The sequence below is a fragment of the Rattus norvegicus genome, chromosome 16 (assembly GCF_021556685.1).
Source record: "Rattus norvegicus strain SHRSP/BbbUtx chromosome 16, alternate assembly SHRSP_T2T, whole genome shotgun sequence".
Classification (NCBI taxonomy): Eukaryota; Metazoa; Chordata; class Mammalia; order Rodentia; family Muridae; genus Rattus; species Rattus norvegicus.
In genome coordinates, this window is record NC_141549.1 from 67,934,700 (window position 1) to 67,948,536 (window position 13,837).

The 13,837-nt window shown below is 43.8% G+C and overlaps 2 protein-coding genes and 1 long non-coding RNA gene across 2 annotated transcripts in view; 2 read left to right on the top strand and 1 right to left on the bottom strand.

Annotated features, from left to right (window-relative positions):
* Erich1 (glutamate-rich 1) overlaps window positions 1-13,837 on the top strand; it is a gene marked incomplete at its 5' end in the record, with an annotated part of 52,793,804 nt that overhangs the window by 37,064,140 nt on the left and 15,715,827 nt on the right.
* The window catches only part of Nrg1 (neuregulin 1), a 1,057,931-nt gene that overhangs the window by 567,066 nt on the left and 477,028 nt on the right, over window positions 1-13,837 (top strand).
* LOC148000600 (uncharacterized) lies at window positions 39-6,346 on the bottom strand. Its single transcript, XR_015639980.1, has 2 exons — window positions 5,747-6,346; window positions 39-1,064 (listed from the first exon to the last, which is right to left on the bottom strand). It is a non-coding gene; the product is annotated as an uncharacterized LOC148000600 (long non-coding RNA).

A 13,837-nucleotide genomic window follows, 5' to 3' on the forward strand; every position in this document is an offset into this window, starting at 1 on the left:
AAAGACGCGCACCCAGTAGGACACAGACACCGACCTGCTGTAATCACACGAGGAAGATTTATTGTGAGCGAGATGAAACGAGAGCTCAGGCCAGCATGCTGGGGTCGAGACTCATACACCACACAGGGAGTAGAGGAGTTCGACCCCGACCTGAATTTTCACAGAGCTTATAAAGGAAAAAACCACAAACCAGGGGGATCAAGAGGGAGGGAGGAGGGGAATTCCAAAACCATAAACTGCCCATACATTTAGGTCATATGCTAGTCATGTGTAACACTAGGCAACACACCCAGGACTTTGTGACATTGTGATTAGGGGTAGTGACATTTTACAGGGCCATTGGACCATTGTGGCCGGAGGCTATGGGTCATTGTGGCTGTTCCAGGAAACTTTTCATGCAAGAATGTTCCAGGAACCATTGCACAGCAAGGGAGGGGCGAAAAGTTCATGTTCTCACAGACCCTACCTCTTCTTTTTGGGTAGCTAGGCGGCTTATTATTAATTTTTAATCCTTCATTCCCCACTTCTTCTTTTTTTGTTAATAGTTCTAATCCTAGAACTTCATGGAGAACTCAGCTTCATCTAGCATAACAGCTTGGTATTGTAGTCTTAACATGAGGATTCTAACCTGGACACTATCCAAGCCTATCCACCAAGGTCATGACTAGCTTTTAGAACTTCTAAGCTTATACGGACTGTGATCCCTGAGGCACAGTCCCAAGAAGTGTTAAGAGTACTAACATATGCAATGTTACATCATTTGTAATGGAAATCAAGCCTATCCCACACCTATCTTGACAGAACCCAGGACAAACATGACTGAATTTCCCTCTAGGTCCCAGCTCTCAGCCCCAACAGCTAGTACATGGCTGGTGAGGGCTGAGAATTGACAGCTGTCAGGGTGGTCAGCAGCACCAGGTACGGTCCTTTCCAGCGAGGCTCGAGTGTCTGGACTCAGTGTAGCTGCAACCTGGAACTGATGGGATGTCTCAGGGGTCTCCGGGGCATAGGCTGCTGTCAGCTGTGAGCAGATTTCTTTCTGTATCACCTGTAGGTCTTTTAGCCTGGCACACAAATCATTATTACTATGGCACTATGACATGTTGGTTCAGTAACATCATCTAATACAGTCAGGGGGGCTGAGGCCCCATATAAGATCGCAAAGGGGGTAAGGCTGAATCTGGAAGGGGTATTTCTTGCTCTGAAGAGAGCAAGAGGGAAGGAGTGTCACCCAGTCTGTGCCAGTCTCCATGGTTAATTTGGTCAGGGTCTCTTTTAGAGTTCTATTTATTTACCCTACCTGTCCTGAACTTTGAGGTCTGTAAATACAATGTAATTTCCAATTGACCTCTAAATACTTGGCCACACCCTGGCTTACCTTGGCAACGAAAGTAGGGCCGTTGTCTGACCAGATTACCTTGGGCATTCCAAATCGGAGGAAGATTTCTTCCAGTATCTTCTTGATGATTGCAGAGGCCGTCTCTTGTTTGGTGAGGAAAGCTTCTATCTATTCCTGAAAAAGTATCTACAAGCACTAGGAGATACTTGTGATTATATTTTTCTGGTTTTATCTCAGTGAAGTTCACTTCGACTTTTCACCAAACTCTCTAGGTCTCTTTGCCCTGTTTGCTTGCTAAGCATTCACTTATTGACATACCTTATACTTTCTACTGTCTCTCTGGCTAAAATCTTAAAGTCTATTACATACACTTAACTACTTGGACAAACTTTTTATCTCCTAATTGAGTCCATTTCTGTATTTGGCAAAGTGAGTCTTTTCTTTGTTCTCTGGGAAGTATAGCTTTCCCCTCAATGTGCCATTGTCCTTTATCTTTTAAGCAATTTGGGCCTTTTCTAAGTGAGGCCATCCCTTAGTCCGATCCCAGTTCCCAGTGGCTATCTCTTGCAGGCCTGCAACCAGGATGGGCTCCTGCATAACCATTTTTCGAGCCGCTTGATCTGCTTCGTTATTGCCCCATGCCACTGAATCTCTTCCCTCCTGATATCCTGAGCAATGAATAGTACTCACAGTTGTTGGCTTCACCAGGGCATCCAAGAGATGGCAAAGGCATCTGCGGCACTGATGTACTGGGGGGTAGAGGTTCAGCCATCCCAGATGACATTGTGTTGTCCACCATGGCAGCACCCACTTGTCTCTGACCTTCATTCATGAAGAGAACTGTTCCCGTCTGTGGACAAGGTAGCCTCGGCTTTCAGCAGGGGTCAATCAGCCAGTCGCAGAGGTCTTTCCTCCACCCATGGGCTTCTGCCAGTGCTTGACACTCGTGCTGTGGTGGCTCCAGGTCAGGATTGGGCAGCAAGGTGACCAGATTGCCCCCAACAGGTGGAGAATCTAGTCCATGGCAGCTGACCAGTGGTCCCATCTTTTGGGACACTCTATTCAAAGGCAAACATCAGCCACTCTATCACAGTTTAAGTCCTGGATTGGGTGATAATTGTTAGTGCCCGGCTGGCAGGAGTGATATGTTCCAAGTAGAACAGCGCTAAGCCATTCATCTCCCAGCATCAGGTACTGGTGCACTGAGACAGGTCTTAAGCTCCGCATACACAGTCTGTAGATATGCATACACATGGCCTCACCCAGCCATTTCAGCCCACGCAAGCCATTTTGGGGAGCAATTTTCTCATGAGCAAGGGATGGGGCAGTCAGGGATGACTATGAACTAGTGGGTTACCCGGCCCACGCCAAGGTCCACTGTTCTTCGGGCAGTCCATAAGTATTGTTCGTTGCCAGTAGGCCCCTGTACCCAAGGTCTTTGGATATTGGCCCACTGGAGGGGGGCATAGGAGCACAGAGCATTGGGTCCCTGCATCCACACTTCCCTTCTATCTCTGTACATAGCCAGCACTCTAGGACCAAGAGGCTCTCCAGTGTCCCCTCTTGTTCTTTCTGGGGCAGTCCCTGACCCAGTGTCTTTTTTTTTTTCTTTGCATTAGGCACACTGATCTTTAGCCAGGAATTCTCTTCTGTTGCCAGGTACTGTCTTCCTAGGTTCCCTAACTACTGTGGCCAGTATATGTTCCTCTCTTGTCTTTTATCTCTCTTTAGCTCTCTAGCTTCCTCTTCTTTTAGTCTCTTTTCTTCCCTAGCTTCCTGCACTCTTTACCTCTTTCTTTCTTTCTTTCTTTCTTTCTTTCTTTCTTTCTTTCTTTCTTTCTTTCTTTCTTTTCTGTCTCTCTGCATCTTCTTCTACAGCTATTAGGTGCTGTCCACTTTTCTGCACAGACCCTGAACCATGCATCAACTTACAATAACTCTCTCAGCGACTTAGCTTAACCCTTCAAGTTTCTGTAACTTTCTCTTCATATCTTTTCCTTATCTTAGCCAGATTGGTGGGGCATTTTCCAGCCCCTAGGAGACCCACCCTTGGAGCCTGGGGACAGACCTGGAGCACTCCCTACCTTCAGGCGTATTGAAGAGAGCAGGCAGAAGTGAGGGCCTTCTATGCGTGTTGGAACCCTTTTTTTTCTGGCCTCTAGTAGGATTCCGTCTTTCCTCGGTGGTAAAGAAGACCTGTAACAGTTACTAACAAGCATATCAAATGGGATGGTGAGAAAACAAGAGAATCTTGAGAATAGAGTCTACCGAAGAGGGCAAACAGCATTTAGTCACACAGCTAAACCAGGAGGCCTTTCTTGGAACAAAAAGGCCATTGTCAGTGTCAGCTCCATGGCTTTGCCTCTCAAGAGAACCAGCCTCCAAATGACACTAGGCTTCTAGTAACAACTAATAACAAAAGGATGGAGAGATGGTTAGAACCTGGTTGCTAGATGCCAGGGGGCTGATAAAAGAATTGTAACCAGTTCACCTGGGGCTATCAGGACCTCAGTAGTAGCCCTTTACCAAACTGTCTCACTGGGTTTAAAGGCCCATGGAAAAGAAAACATTAATCCTGACCTTGGCTACCTCCAAGTAATTTAGTGCTGGAGACTGACTCCTCCCTTGGAATAAAGACAGCAGATAAGGCAGGCTTCCTTAAAGAACTTCTCTAAATGAGCACTCTCCTTCTGTGAGCAAATGTCAGAAATTCCTTTCCTGTTCTTGTTTTCCTTATAGCCCCACCTAGCTCTCAGCCTTTTTAGATTATTCTTCTGTAGCATTTCTAACACAGCCTGTCCCTTTTTTATAGCCTATTAACAGCATTTCTGATCTTTTAGGCAGCTACGCACTAAGTGTCATACCGGCTGAAACTCCACCTTTAAGATTCTTTGCTCCCAAGCAAAATTTAAATCCTTTTCCAGCTTATCTCAGCTGTCCACCATGAGATTCCCAGAGATCGCGAACCAAGGTGTAGTAATTCACTAAGAAATCTCTCTATAGTGTTTCTTTTTACCTTAAGCCTTTTCCTTTTAAACAGCTCCTGAAGAGCCAGAAAAATTGGGTGAGACTTGAGAAGTCCCTATGCTCGCTGCAGCAGCTCCGCAGCTAATTTCGCTCCCCTCTACTGTGTGCTGCGAGCACAAGCACAGATAAAACACTATTTTAAAAATTAACTTTGGCTATCAACCAACACACCGCCACTAGAGCGGGGTCCATAAGATTAAGTTTCTTACTAAGCATTAAGGGGACCAAGTAAAACTCTTCGACGAACAAAGCAAACAGTTTCATGATTTCAAACACAGTCGTCAGTCCAAGATTTTAAACACGGTCGTCAGTCCAAATTCAAACACGAAACAAAAGTCAAAAAGACACTGGACAATACCACAGAAAACAATCCAGACAAGCAAGACCAAGACAAAGCATCCTATAACCAATTTCCACAGATGCCTGGTACCTTCAGTACCTGGCCCAAACTGCAGCTTAACCTTAGCTGCTTCCGGGATACCAAACACAGAAACAGAATACAGACAACAGACACTAACACATCTAAGCACACTTGTCCGTGCCTATACTTAAATAGGCAGCCGAACGCAACCTCCAAAGTCAAGTCACAGTCAGATCTTTTTGACTGTCCGTTGCCGGGTCCTCCCAACAAAATTCGGCTCGTGGAACGTCTCTCACGCGTCCCAGAGCCAGGACCCGACAAAGGCTGGCTCGAGGAACGTCTCTCACGCGTCCCAGAGCCTGCTCGATTGGGGCGTCCCCCAGTGAGCTTTCTAAAAAGGAAAAAAAAGAAAGAAAAAGACTATTCGGAGTAGGAATCCTTCATCTACTCACAGGCGCCATTTCGGGGTGGGGAACCTTCTTCCACCCGTGCACAGGGCAGGAAACCTTCTTCTGCCCAGACAGTGCACTAAGACTCTCGTGCACAGGGCAGGAATCCTTCATCTGCCCAGACAGTGCACTAAGACCTTAAACCGGTACCGAAAAACACAGACTACAGGACTTAATTCACACACACTCACACACACGAGCACAAACAAAAGAGAAAAAAAAAAAAAAACAAAACCGACGTCGACTTCGTGTCGACCAGAGGCACTGAAACTGATCGGCAGGTCGCAGACCTTGCCTAACAAACCGGTCGTCAAGGAGTAAAGTCTCCTCTGGACCTATCAGATGGGGTTCACCAGGCGTCCCTGGTCCCCCCTTGTCCTCCTGGGACGTCTCCCAGGGCGAACGGACGGTGGGTACCTGGACACGTCTATCCCTAACCACCCCGCTCTCCTTCCTGGAGCGCGGTCTCACTGAGCGTCCGCAAAACCGAAACAGCGATCGCACCAGATTCCCAGACAGAACATAGACACAGACCCAGACACAGCGCTGAGATAAAACAGAGAATCTTACCTCCAAGTGGGTCTAGGACCCCTGGGTGGTCGCGCAGATCCCGGACGAGCCCCCAAATGAAAGACCCCCGAAGGGAGCCCCCCCACTCAAGTCTCGGGAAAGACGCGCACCCAGTAGGACACAGACACCGACCTGCTGTAATCACACGAGGAAGATTTATTGTGAGCGAGATGAAACGAGAGCTCAGGCCAGCATGCTGGGGTCGAGACTCATACACCACACAGGGAGTAGAGGAGTTCGACCCCGACCTGAATTTTCACAGAGCTTATAAAGGAAAAAACCACAAACCAGGGGGATCAAGAGGGAGGGAGGAGGGGAATTCCAAAACCATAAACTGCCCATACATTTAGGTCATATGCTAGTCATGTGTAACACTAGGCAACACACCCAGGACTTTGTGACATTGTGATTAGGGGTAGTGACATTTTACAGGGCCATTGGACCATTGTGGCCGGAGGCTATGGGTCATTGTGGCTGTTCCAGGAAACTTTTCATGCAAGAATGTTCCAGGAACCATTGCACAGCAAGGGAGGGGCGAAAAGTTCATGTTCTCACAGACCCTACCTCTTCTTTTTGGGTAGCTAGGCGGCTTATTATTAATTTTTAATCCTTCAAGCAGCACAAAGCCAGGCCAGAAAATCTATTAGAAGGAAATTAAAGACTATAAAAGCATGACGACAGCAGACCATTAAGTATGGGTAAAAATAGCCTCCACGACCACAACAGCCTCTGAGTGTGTAATTGACAAACGTCAGTCATCAGTGCCTATAAGTATGACCTTGAAGTTCCGATACAAACAGGAAGTAGTGTGTTTTCAAGGTTAGACACATCTACAATACAGTTGCTTTGGCCTTGAAATAGCAGTTGCCCCATGGGTTAGAAGGTTATGTGTGTGTGTGTTTCAGTGTAGAGCTCTTGCCTTGCATACGTGGCACCTAGGTTCATCCAACAGCACACATGTGAACACTGAGATGGGGCAAGGGATTCTACAGTAACTCAGTAATATGGGATGCCCTTTTCCCTGACAGAGCCAGATGTATGTGGAGTGTCTTTACAAAGAATGTGTAATTAAAGCTATGCTTACCTTTCTTTAAGCCCCAAGGGGGAAGTAAAGGATTGGGGACGGGGGAGAATGTTGGGGAGGGTGGGTGTTTATGTGTATGCCTGTGTGTGAATGCTCACGTTTTAAAAGCAGTAGGTTTGTGGACAGACTTACAGGCTGTAAGCCCATTTGGGTTATGTATCTTTCATGGACCACGCACAGGTTGGATATGAAGGTTGCTGGTGTAAGGGGTTTCGGGTATCTCGGTGGTTATGGGAGGGCCTGGAAGTTTCTGGGTGGTTGTGGTAGGGGTTTAAAGTATCTGAGTAGTTGCAGCGGGGAGTGGGGCTTCCGGCCTCTGGGTGATTGTGGGAGAAAGATAATGCTGACTGTATCAGGAAAGGTTTTCTGATAACAGAATGTTTTTGTCCTGTGTGCTTAGAACTTTAGAATCAGTATAATTGATGGTGAATTTAAAAAAAGACTGAATCAAGTCGGTGCTAAAGCACAGCTACCGGATTCATATAATGAATTCAGCCTCTTAGTCTCTCAGTACCAAAACCACAAAGGTTTCCAGCTAAGAGCAACCGGAACAGAGAAGATGCAGGTTTTATTAAAGCCTTCGTTTCAAAATGATGGATGCCAGCAAGAAAACAGTTTAAAATTCTGAGATGTTTTCAAGACTCATCCCTCTGCAGAGACGTGGTTTTTAGTAACATTCGAATAAAACCAAAGGACATCAAGCAATGTATCTCAATAAATGGAATGGACATTTCCGAACCAATAGCCTATCGTGGACTGTCTCTTATTTTATAATGTATCATCTTTGTCTATCCTTGTGCCCTTGAGGTTCTGAAACTGGGGTGGCTAAACTCTGTGCTTGTAAAGCTAGTTTTCGACCAGGTATTAACCAACTGGAGTAAGAACATTCTTATGCGACAAAATCTTGGCATTCTACAAACTCTCTTGTTCATGGTGATTTGTTCTCGAACTTTCCTATTTGTCCTCATCCCAAGGAGCTGCCTGGGCCTTGCACCCACTGAATAAACTGTTAAAACCTGACTCAGCATCTGAACCATCCTGTGGCCTGCACACCCACAGGGTTAAATTGGGAGTAATGGACCCGTGGATTTGCTGATACTGCCTTGAGCAGAGTTTATCGCTCCCAAGGATGGTTCCTTACCTTATAATTCGAGCGAGCACTTGAATCAGATTATCTGTAAAGTTCCCTTCAATTATGACCTTTTAGAAGTGTCTGCTTCTACACGATTTGCCAAAAGACATGGGATGACAAACATCTGGGATGCATATATCGTTGGCTTATTGTCTAACACCAGTCATTTTAGTTTAAAAAAAAAAGAACAAACCAAAAGGATAGGGGTCTGGCCCAGAATCAAGGCATACAAGATTTCTTCCCCAATATTTGTTTCTGCATAAATGTAATCTTTCTGCTTCTCTCCCTTCCCTCTCTTCTCCTCCATTTTTGAACTTACAGAGCCCTCTGACATTTTGAGCAGAAGGCTGCAAATGTTTGCCACAATGTCTGGTCCTATCCCAGGAAATGCGCCTTGCCTGGCCACATCCTGGGAACATTTCCCCCTGCACTTCAACATCAATAAGCACAGACACACACACACACACACACACACACACACACACACACACACACACACACTTCAGGATTCTCAGGAGGATGAATGAATATTCTTGGGCCAAATACTGTGTGAGGGTTTGGGCAACATTTGGCAGGTTGAACAAGGCTTATATTTATGGCTTTTTGGCAAGATCATTGCTGATTATCCTGTACTTGGTGAAGAGCATTGTTTCTAATCAAGATAACTGAGCTATCCTTAGGCTTAGACCTGACACAGCAATTGCTGGAAAATGTCATGTTTTCATAATGGATCTTTGTCCACCATCTTCAAATGGAGAAGAAGGTGAACGAATGGCGAACAAAACAAAACAAAAACAAAAACAAAACAAATAAACAAGAAACACTGCACACCTTTTTTCTTCTGGTTTTACAGGTGTTACACCACTTGCTGTTTAAATGCATTTTTTTTGAGGTCATTTTTGAAACTAAGACTCTAAACTAGTTAAGTAGGTGAAAATTAATTCATGGAAGAGGTCTCTTATAATTAAATTAAGCCTTTGTCATTTCCCTTAAACTATATTCCTTTCCCTAAAAAAAGGAGACATTTGAAAAGGAAGAAACTGACGGCAGTTGACAATACTTCCAAATGTTGTACATATATAACCTAGTTTTCTCTCCTGAGATAGAATTATGTCACCTAGGCTGCTGATCTTGAACTCACAATCTCTCTGCCTCAGTATAGGAAAAAATCTTAGTTCATGATTTAAATGTCCTCTCTCTCTCTTCCATCCCTCAATACTTACCTTTAGTTTTTAACTGTAAGAACTAGGATAGTTTTATTCATTGCAAATCCAGGCTGTGAACTGCACTACCCATTCCTTTTACCTTGAGCAACCCTTCTTTTTTCTCGGAAGGTAACGATTACTTCAGATTTTTAATTTCGTCTGGGTTTCCTCTATATACCTATTGGCAATGCCCTCTTATTGGTGTTCTTTGTCAATAAAGTGAACCAGGTTTTATTTGTTTTTCCTTGGCTTTGTCTTTCCTCTTTGTCTCCACAGAGACTCTTCATCCTCCACTTTTATGCCTACAGGAAGCTCTCAGGCTTGGTGCCAGCCTGTAGTCTGGTACTTCCCTTGTTGATTAGCCTGAAGTTTGATTCCTCAGCGTCTTCCTTTGCAGATCGCTCCACCTTCCACTTTCTCATTTCACTGCCCATGCAGCACACTCTGCCATGGTTCCTAAACAAGCACACATGGAAGAAATGTATTTTTAGACCTTGCTTGTCTGAAATTGCCTTTCATACATGGTGGATATTTGAACTAAATATAAGACAGAGGTCGAACATCATCTCCCCTCAGACCTGGAAAGCTCTTCGTTGCTGATATGTTTGCCGGCTTAGCTGTTGGTTCTGTTTTACTTCCACTGATGTCTCTAAGAAGTCTGGCGGCATGCACTCGCGCATGCCTAATGCTTTCTGTTTCCTTACGTTTTCAGAAACATTCTAGATGTTCTTTAACAACTAACTGCTCTGAAATTTAATACCTGTGCTCCTTTTCCTCTTTCCATCAGTAGAAGCTCTACGCACATGCCCTGCAGTATTTCTTGGTAATTTCCCCATTCCGTTTTCTCTAATACTTCTCTCTTCTTGAGACTTCTGTGAGCCTTGGCTTTGGGTTTTTGAACGACTCTATTTTTCTAAAATGACTTTTCAGATTAAATCCTAGAGACGATATCGGTTTTGTGTTTTCCTGCTCCTCTTGGTGTTTTAGCTTGAGATATTTAATCTCAAAGGCCACTTAATAGCATTCTTTTTTTTCCCCGCTTTTTATAATGTACTCGTTTCAGAAATCTTGTTTCCTTTTCAACTCTGAGTTTGCTGTCTGTGTGGTGCTGACCTCCGTCTGCCTCCTTGCTCACCTAACTTCCTCTCAGTTTTGTTTTGGGTTTGCTTTAGTTTCACTCTCACGTTCATCACAGGGACTTCTCTCCGATCGCTGATGGTCTCAGCTCTGTGTGAGATCTGGGGAGCGTCCTTTTAATGTTAGCAGCCACAGTTTTTTCTCTGAAACCACGCCCTGTGCCAATTAGCTGTGTGTCTCACCACAGCCACACTAAAACCCCAAAGTGTTCTCCATAATGAATGCCAATGCCTGTCGAGATGATGCCGTTTCCATTCCGTTCCCACAACACCCTGCTGTAGCTGTGGGATGAGAAGCATTGCCTCCACTGTCTCCTGGGAGACGAGGCTCCTGGCGGTAAAGCAAGAGTGAGAACCACATAGGCAACTGCACCCTGTGCTGGTTTCAACACCCTCACGCAGCTCCCCAAAGCATAACTTCAGGCACCTATCACCCTTGAATGGTATGTTTTGGGTGTTCTTAGGCCAATTTGCCCACATTCTGTGCACTTCCTATTCCTCTGTATCTTCTGCTGCCCACCTCGAGGTGGTCTCCATTCCAGCGTATAAACTGCCAGGTGCAGACTTTTCATTTCAATCTTCCAAAATTGGTTTGAATTGTTTTTACCTTATGGTGAAGTATTCCGTTTTTCATTAATTTTTTCTCTTTTTCCTAATCGTTTTAGTCTTTTATTGTCCTTCCAGGAGTGGCCATCAATAGAGGAATGTGGCCAATACACAATATTTAAGCAGACTCCAGACTGAATTACTGGTAGCTTACCATGAGTTCCAGATCGTGCCACTATAGGTCTGGATAGTAAAAGATTCTCCTCTTACAAAAATAACAACAAAACAAACAAAAGCCAAAAGGAGACATGATACAGTTCCTAACTGTTATCTTCCCCAAGTAACATGGAAACCACAAGAGTACTTGATCTTATAATTTTAAATTGAGTCGCTCCAGTGAGGACAAACTTAACTTCTCATGAAATGTTTTTTGGATCTGGGGTTCTGTTGTCAGAGTTAGTGTGCATTTCAGTATTTCATTAATCCCTAAATACCTGGAAATCGAACATAGCAGTGACTTATTGCTTGGCCCTAGGAACAGTGAAGCGAAAATTCCAAATCCTCGGACTATAAATAGACCGTAGAAAATAATGGTGCCTGAAGTAGTCTAAGATGTCAAAATCAACTACTTACCCAGGTCTCTCGTGCAGCTGAAACTCAACCCTGCATTATAAGTTCAGGGGACCTGAAGAAGTCAACCTGGATTTCACAGTAGCAAGATTGATCATTTTTCCGTCTTACTGAATGTATTTTCTTTCTCCCTCTCCCTTTGCTCTCCCTACTCTGTGTGTGTGTGTGTGTGTGTGTGTGTGTGTGTGTGCTTGTGTGCTTGTGTGCTTGTGTGCGTGTGGGTGTGTGTGCGTGAATGGATATGTACTAAAACTATATATCCATGCACCACATTGTGATTGTAAAAAAAGCCTCAAGGTCCTTCAAGTTATTTTCAAAACTTTCTTTCCTTAGGAATTCAGAATATGTGTTATTGAAACTACATATAACCTTCAAATTGCAAAGGGTGGCTGGCACCGTGTAGCAAACACTTTAATTTGGCTTCTGTCACTGGCTATAAAACTGGCTCCATATTTTGAATCTCTCCTGATGTCACAGAGTTCAGATTTTGGAGACCTGCGAGCACTCATCTCTTTCAGAGGTCCGGATGAAAGCCAAAGAGAGCATGAAAGGGTAGGACTAACAAATGGTAATTAAGAAAGGAGTCAGGGCAGAAAGGGTTAGGAGTGCTGAAGATCTGAAGGGGAGTTTCTGTAGATGAACACAAGTATTGTAATGACCTTCTCAGTCCCATTTGATTAATTTATGCACACAGTGTTCATGCACTCACCCACTAAGTAGTCACGTTGTTCTACCATTGCTGTGCTGTGTTATTGTAAATCTAAGAACAGAGCGTGGAATAATCCAGTCATTTCTGTTCTCGTACAGCTTCCATGTATACACTTGGACCTCCAGTCAGAAACAGAAACTATATCAAGCATAGAGACAACAATTGTGTCCATTGGTTCATTCTGTAGTCTGCATGGATGCTTCTTTGGTACTACCTAAGACAAAATGCAAAGGAAAGGGGAATATTATCTAGTAGAGTACATAGAAGGAATGTGTCCACAAAAAGATGGGGAATCAGGCCATCAAGACTAACATGTGTTTGAAGCACTCAGGGAAGTCACCAATGTGGATATCCAGAAGACTGTGCCAGAAGGTTGAGTGACATGTTCAAAGGCAGGAAAGGGCGTGGTGACTTCGAACAGTAAGTAGGTTGACCTCGGCAGCCATTTGAGGTGAGTGGGGATAAAAACAAATGGGCGATTGAAGAAGTGCAGGTTAGCTTGGCACTCGTTTGCAAAGAGAACTGGCATGGGATCTCAAAACAATGAAGATCTGAGGAAGAGAGGCATTATGCAACCTCTATTTGAACAAGGTTGTCTAAATTATTGCATCATATAGGATCTTTTGTATGAAGATTTCTTACTCCAGGGGTAGCACTAACAAGGAAAAGCATACATCAAGAGTGTTCTGGTAGAGAGGCACTAATATTTACTGTCACTCAGAAAGTTCATGTCAATCATTTAGGTCAGATACCTAAGGGGCCCTTGGTCCTGATAATAATAAATAATAATAAATACCTTTGCTTGGTATCTTAGGGCATCCATTGCTGTGAACAGACACCATGACCAAGGCGACTTTTATAAAGGTCAACATGTAATTGGGGCTGGCTTATAGACTCAGAGGTTCAGTCCATTATCATCATGGCAAGAAGCATGGTAGCATCCAGGCAGGCATGGTGCAGGAGGAGCTGGGAGTTCTACATCTTGATCCAAAGGCAGCTAGGAGAAGATTGGCTTCCAGGCAGCTAATAGGAGGCTCTCAAAGCCCACTCCCACAATGACATACTTCCTCTAACAAGGTCGCACCTACTCCAAAAGGCCACAATCCTAATAGTGCTACTCTCTAGACCAAAAACATTCAAACCACCACAATTGGTAAATGAATTATAGTCCTCTCATTTGTAAATTAAGGGTGATACTTTCTTTATGATGAATTCTGATAAGTTATACTTCTAAAATACATATTAACTTACTTCAGATGTTAGAGAACATCTTGAAATTAATTAATTGTAAAATTAATTAATTAACTGTTAATTGTACCGTCCATGAATTATACGAATAAATTTAGAGCATGAGTTATAATTAGAGTGAAATTTTTAATTGTCTTGCTAATTTTTTGTGCGTTCTGTATTTCTCTTTCATTATGTTCTATCTTATGAAATTTTTTTAAACTCGTCTGAAATGTATCATTTAGAAGTGAAAATATTTCCTTCCAGCAAACATATTTTCAATGGTTTACTTAGTTGGAAAGTGGTTCATAATTAAGCCTATAACAATGACCAGCAGTGAGAATTTCATCGTGAAAATAAATGGAAACAAATATATTATGCAGCCGCAAATTTGAAAATGGAATGGTTTGTTGTAGGTAAAT